Source organism: Micromys minutus, assembly GCF_963924665.1.
Source record: "Micromys minutus genome assembly, chromosome: 6".
NCBI classification, from domain to species: domain Eukaryota; kingdom Metazoa; phylum Chordata; class Mammalia; order Rodentia; family Muridae; genus Micromys; species Micromys minutus.
The window spans coordinates 42,258,179-42,265,279 of record NC_137975.1 but is presented as its reverse complement, the minus strand read 5'-3'; the positions used below and the strand labels follow the sequence as shown (position 1 = coordinate 42,265,279).

At 41.2% G+C, this 7,101-nt stretch overlaps 1 long non-coding RNA gene across 1 annotated transcript in view; it reads right to left on the bottom strand.

The window, feature by feature from the left end:
• The window catches only part of LOC308421795, a 9,500-nt gene extending 3,315 nt beyond the window's left edge, over positions 1–6,185 (bottom strand). Inside the window, exons 1-2 of the long non-coding RNA XR_013975060.1 lie at positions 6,110–6,185; positions 5,777–5,822 (exon numbers count right to left, since the gene is read on the bottom strand). This is a non-coding gene — a long non-coding RNA (uncharacterized lncRNA). The remainder of the gene's footprint in view (positions 1–5,776; positions 5,823–6,109) is intronic.
• Between the last annotated feature and the right edge of the window lie 916 nt (positions 6,186–7,101).

The following is a 7,101-nucleotide window of genomic DNA, read 5'->3' as shown; positions in this document are numbered from 1 at the left end:
TCTTCCAGCACTTGAACCAACTTTGCTATCATGTCTTTTCTGGTCCCTAAGAAAAACCCAAAGTTCTCTTTGTTAAGAAACATGGAATTGATTTATTTTCAAACCAGTGCTAAATCTTTTAACAAGAAAAGGAGACTTAGAGGTTAGATTTTGGTTCTCATTAAAAGAAAACTGTTGTAGAAATTGTGGAATGCTAGCAAAATTCTTTAATGATGTATAAATAAATCTCAAGTGACTAATGGAGAAATGGAATGAAATTCACTCATTCTGGGGTTAAGAATAAATCTAATGACAGTTATCACACACACTCGAACACACACACACCTCTTTTGAATGTCTACGAGACAGGCTTATTCTGAGGAGAGCCCTGCTGGGTGTAAAGCCATGGTTCTTGAGCTCTAAGGCCTACTGTCGACTGGTGAACTGTTAGCCATAAGTCAGCCTGCCCCTCCAGACTCATTTATTCTTTCTACCATGAAGTCTGGCTGTGGGGCTGTCTGGTTTAATTGGGTAGATTGGCTCCAGCTGTCTCGGGAGACAGCTTCTCTTCATCCGGTGTGAGAGCTCCAAATTCCCACTCCCCAGTGTGCTAAAACAGCAGCTAGGAAGGGGTTCATTTACTCTTTTGGAGGTGACAGTGCCACTTGTGCTTACTTGTATCAGGAATCTCATTCCTTGTTCTTCTAGAAACACCGAGCACTAAACATATGAAGGCGTGGAAACGCATTCTCTCCATTCCACAGTTAAAGCTTTATCCATTATATCTAACTCAATTTTAATCCACCTTGGTTTTAGGACTAAAGTAACTTAAACAAACAGATATGTGTACATACACATAGAATTTATAGATATGCAGACATTCAATTTTTTTTTATTAGAAACACATCTTCTTTTATTAATGATATATTTATTTATTTTATGTGAGTACACCGTTACTGTCTTCAGACACACCAGAAGAGGGCATCAGATCCCACTACAGATGGTTGTGAGCCACCATGTGGTTGCTGGAAATTGAACTCAGGACCTCAGGAAGAGCAGTCAGGCTCTTAACTACTGAGCCATCTCTCCAGCCCACAGAAGTTAAGTTTTAAGTGGCTCATTATAACCTGATCAAAACTGCAAAGAATTGAGTGGACTGTGCTGGCTTTTATTCTCCAATTTCTTCTGATTTATTCAACTTTTCCATGCTAAGGATAGAGCCTAGGACTTCCTACATGATAGGCAAGCCCTCTACCATAGACCTATATCCACAACATCTCTCATTGAAGGTATTTTTATCTGACCTCAAGAATGGAGGGACAGGGCTTTAGAAGCACCTGTGCTAGGTATCTGTGGTGGGCTAGTGACTTCCTAGAGGTATGACATAAAACTTCCTGTCTGGGGCTTAGTTTCTCCATTTGGTCCTGAGGGTATTCCCTGCTTCCTTCTTACTGGCAGGATTAAAGGACATAATATGAAATTCTTAATGTGTCATTAATGATGGAATTTATATGATGTACCTGAGGTTGTGAAATCCTTATTGAGAAAGTAAAAAGGTGGTGGCCATGGGCTATGAAGTAGGGAAGGGAAAGATCATGTTTAACATGTCTAGAGGTTCAGTTTCCTCACTTGGGAGGATGCTGTAGCAAGAGGACTAAGATTGACACACAGCAACAAGAATGCGTTCAGTGCTACTGAACCGTATGCTTGGGAATAGGTGGGCTACACAAAAGACACCCAGTGGATTTCTGCAGAGGCTCTTTGTCTCACAATTTTGAGTCAGGGCATTCTTTTTCTTTCCTTAAACCTTACATGACCTGTGTTATATGTTATGGCCTCGGGTTTCATGTTTTTATGGAATTTTTATGTGTGCAAATGTGTGTTTCTATGTCTGTATGTGTCTCTTGTGCTTTTCCTTTATCACTTTTCTTGTTTGTTTGCTTTGTCCTATTGCCATGTGTTCGCTTTTGTTTTTCTTACTCTATTATATTCTGTTTTGTTATCAGTCCTCAGAGCCTCTTGTCTTATAAGGAAAGACAATCTGGTTGGGAGAGAAGGTGGAGAGGAACTGGGAAAAGTAGAGGAGGGAAACATATAATTGGAATATAATGTATTCTTGACTTTTAATTAAAAACTATTTTCAATAAAAGAACGAAAGAAAAGGCTACACCCGGGCAGGGGTGATGCATGCCTTTAAGCTCAGCACTCAGGAGGCAGAGGCAGGGGAATCACTGTGAACTGGCGGCTACCATGATCTGAGAAAGTTACAGGACAGCCAAAGCTATAAAGTTATACAAAGAGAAACTCTTGTCTCAAAACCAAAATAAAACAACAACAAAAAAGGTTACAATGGGAAATTTTATGGTATATGTATTTTATTATTGTCCTAATAATGAAAACATGAAGCATGGTGCTCTGCTAGTAACTGCCACCTAGCACCTGTAGGCTGCCACCTGCCACCTGTAGGCTGCCACCTAGCACCTGTAGGCTGCCACCTGCCACCTGTAGGCACCTGATGCTTCTCCATGTTGACCCCAACATGCTTACTGCATGGCATATTGCATCTCCTGTTGCTAGGAAACCATGAATAACCTTCTTCCTTTGTGGCAATCATTCTAACTCAACATCTCTTTCATTCCTGGTTAAAACAAATCCCAAGAACATCACAAATTATGCCTTCTTTCCTAGGCTGCAGTTGCTGCTTCAGATGCTAGGAGTATGTTCACATCTCTAAGAACCCATTGAAGTGCTGTCCAAAGCACATGCAAAGCTTTTCCGTGAAAACAAAAGAGTCCCGTGCACTCTGCCTTCTTGCTGTCCCTTTAAATTGACTGTCCCCAGTTATGGTCTTATTGTGGGGCTCTCTGAAGACACCTAACAAACAACTATGTTCAAGTTCTTGTGTTTTAATTTTTCATGCTTGCTTCTCTTTTGCATTGGTATAAATAGTTTGCATACTTTTTAAAAAACTGGGATGTTAGTTTTCTTATTATTAAATTTTTAGAACATTTTATTTATTCTGGATATAAGTTTATAAGCAAAATTTACAAAAATTCTTGCTCTGATCTTTGTCTCTGTCTGTCTCTGTCTCTCTCTCTCTCTCTCTCTCTCTCTCTCTCTCCTCTGTCTCTCTCCACTTACCCTCTCTCCTCTCAATCACCCTCCATTTTTTCTTTCTTCCTTCTCTTTTTATTTTCTGGTTTTTATTTATCTTTTAGACAAGGTCTTCTATAGCCCAGACTGGCCCCAAATTCACTATCTGATGGAGGATTGACTTTAAAATCCCAATCCTCCTGCCTTAGCCCCATCCCAAGACTGAGATGACAGGTGGGCACAACTGTGCCTAGCATCTTTTTTTTTTTTTTTTTTTTTTTTTTTTTTTTTATCTCTTAAAAAATGCCTTTTGGAGAGTAGAACATTTCTAAACAGTAATTTTGTTTTTAATTATATATGCCAGGGCCAGTGGCATGTTGCGTGAGTACAGGTGCCCAGGGCGGCTGGGAGGATCAGACAGCCTGCAGCTGGAGGCACAGAAGTGGGGAGCTGACGTGAGTGTTGGGAATGGAACTTGGGTCTTCTATAAAAGCAGTATGTGCGCCTAATCACTGAGACATCTCTCGGGACCCAACATTTTTATTTGAATATAGACAATTTTGTCAACTTGTTCTGATTTTCCTGTCATTTTTAAGAAGGTATCTTTGCCTGACCCAAAGTCATAAGGATTTTCTACTGTTTTCCTCTGGAAACTTTATAAACTTGAATTATCCATTTAGGTCTATGATGCAAACAGGGTTGTATGTTGTTTTTAAATATGGTACACAGTAGAGACTGGAGTTTATTTGTTGCTGTTTTTCTCTTTGCATGTGTATGCCCCGTTGTTACTGAACCATTTGTTAAAAGTGCCCTTTCCCAGTTTCCTTTACTCTTTTGTTAAAGTTCAACAGAGCATCTACTCCTAGACTTCTAGATCATTCCATTGATCTACTTGTTTGCCTTCCTGCTAACTCCACTTTGTGTGAACTATATAACTAAATCTCTGAGTAACTATTGATTTATAATAAGTCATGGACTCAGTTCTTGTCAGTCAGCCAGGCTCGTTTGTCAGAATTGTTTTGATCCTGTAGGTCTCTATTCAACAAGCATCATTTTCTACAAAGCCACCTTGCGGGATGCTGACAGGCATGCAGCACCATGGAAAAGGCTGGTGTCTGACTAGTACTGACTCTTCTACCCCGGGGGCTTGTGATTTAGCCCTGTAAATTGTAAGCCTTTTGCAACCTTTGTAGTTTTCAGTGGACATGTGTTGCAAATGAAATGTGCCCTTAAAGTATTTCAAATCAAGTGATACATGTACATGTATGTGAGAGTGTGTAGTCATATGTGTTCATGGGTATGTGAACAGCAGAGGCAAACATTAAGGGCTGCTCGTCAGGTGCCACCAACCTGCGTTTTGAGACAGGTTTCATCAGTGTTGAAATTTCTTCACTAATTTTCTTGCTTCTAACTTGAGTGTTGTGTTTCCATTAAGAATTCAGGAACAAGGATCCCTGATCTACTTTGGTCCCTATGTCTCTGAAGAACCTCTACAAATGAGTTTCCTTCCCCAACCTTTCAGAAAAAAAAATGCCACAAGTCCTTAAGGAAGCTGAGGGTGGAATCCCAGGGCTCAGGAACCAATCGTACTGTCCTCCTTTGCAGGTGGGCTCAGCAAAGCCAGGCTATGAGAGAGCCAGATTTCTGGTGTTTGCAAGGATTCTGCCAGAATGTGTTGTGGGGATAAATGTGACTTCCTAGAAGTCAACGTTTGCACTTGCTGTATTTGTTCCGGCTAAAATTGACCTATTAAAGTGATATCAGAAAGGGTTTGAATTTAATAGCGTTAATTATCAGCTCCCTCCCCAGTCTACAAATTATTAATTAAAACTTCAGCTATCCTGTTTATATTTTCAAAGAGTGCTTAACTTTTTTAGTTAGTCTACCTGTAGACATTTCTAAGAACAAACTGTCTCACCTGGGATCTTAATAAGCCGTGAGTGAGTGTTTCTGCCTCGCAGAGAAATAGCTGTTGTCATGAAAAGAGTCCTGGTCTAAACGTAGCTCGGTCACACCCCACTGTGTTCCATAAACCTCTTATTATCTATGAGCCCTGAGGAATATATTCTGGCAAATTCCTCCAGCACAAAGTAGTTAAAAAAAATCCCACAGTGAGCAAATTAAGACTTCTAAGAATGTTTGTATTTAAGAAGAACATAATTCTAATACGGACATTTATTGTAGCAGTGAATTTCAGGCCTCGTAGGAGGGAAAGACACAGAGGGATAAAATGTCTCCCATCGCCCTCTCTAATCTCACCATCAATCATTTCTAGAAGATCTGGCCTGCCGTCACCTCTGCCACATACACTGAGCCCCCCAGCTCCTGAATCTGTTACTGATCCACAGAAGGCTTTTCTGGCTCCCATTCTCCGTGAGACATGGAGTTTTGTCTCAAGTGTCCCTCCAGGGACAGTCCATAAGAAAGCATGCCATCGAAAGGAAGAGAGAGTTCATGTACAGGTTAGGCTGACATTGTCACCACTGTACAGTGCCTTCTCCCCCACGCCATCCTTGGCACTAGCATGAGTGGATAATATTTACTGAGCCCCAACTGGTTCAAGCAAGCCTTCAGTGTTCTTTGTCTCAGAGACTCAAGCTGTGGCACTAAAGATGCTGGGAGAAACACAGAAAGAGAACAGAATCCTGCTCCTCTACTGTGTCAAGTGAGATGGAGAAGGGGGAAGACTGAAAACAACACTTACCTGTGCAGCAACTTCAGGCAGAATCTGTCAGTCAGCTCGGCTCAAACTGAGCAGGGAAAAAGGAAAGCTGTATTATCGAGTGAGGTTTCTCCAGGGCTGGGATTTCTTTAAGACATGCAACCTACCACTCAAACATTCCAGAGCACACATAGCCCAGAACTGGCTTAAGAAAATATTAAATTTAGATTCACTGACATCTCTAGTAATTTTTTCTACCAAATCCAGAACAAACTTGTAACAAGATGGGGAGCTCAGTCCCTGGTACTTTCTACTTTTTCAAAAGCATGGGGGAAAAAAAATCAAAGCAAGCGGTTGCTCTTGGCTGAAGACTACCTGGGGCTGTGTCCTGTTTGCATTCTCTTCTGGGGACAGCAAACGGCTGTTGTCCTTTGGTGCTGGTTCTGCAAAGAACATGACACCTAGAGCAGGCCACAGGCAGACATTACAAGCAGCTGGCAGATCCTCTTCCGCCTTCCTCACTCTGTAGCAGGGGCTGTGCTTAGCCAGACTCCTGAGCAGACAATACTTGAGGAATTCCCCCATACTTGAGGTATTACCACGAGCTATTCGTCTGTTACAAAGAATTCACCATTGTTTGGAGGGAAAGCATAATGCTTGTATTAGTTTTGCTATGTAATAAACTATCCTCAAAATAGCATTTTAAGTAGTAAATCCTTATTATCTCATAAATTCCCTGGGGCTAGGCTTCTTCAAAACAACTTAAGTGAGTGGTCAAGGCAGGGTCTCTTGTGAGGTTTTTATTGGCTAGAACTGTGGTTACAAGACAGTGCAGAATCTGTTTCCAAGCACATGAGTGTTAGCAAGCCTGAGTTTCTTGTTGGCCCTTGATTCAATACTACATTTTCTGAGGTCTTTCCATAGGCTATTTTAGCATCCTCACAACTTGGCAGCTGGCTTTGCTCAGAAAGCATTGTCCAAGGGAAAGAGACCAATATGATAGCCACAGTTATTCATATCATTCCCTTGGAAGTAATATATCATTATATTCATGCAGACTATATTAATTTCTCAGTGCAGTGGTAAACACACACACACACACACACACACACAAACAAACAAACAAACAAAAAAAAAACCCTCAAGAGAGAAAAGATTCGTTTTTGCCTCACAGACTCAGGAGATCAGTCTGTCATGATGGGGGTGTGGTGGGGTATGATGAAGCAGATCATCATGGTAGCAAAAGAATATGGGAGAGGCTGTTCATATACCTGAGGACAGAAAGCGAAGACAAACTGGAAGGAGGCAGAGAACGTACACCCCAAAAACTTCCTTCTTATAGCTATGCCCACCTCCTAAAGTTTCCA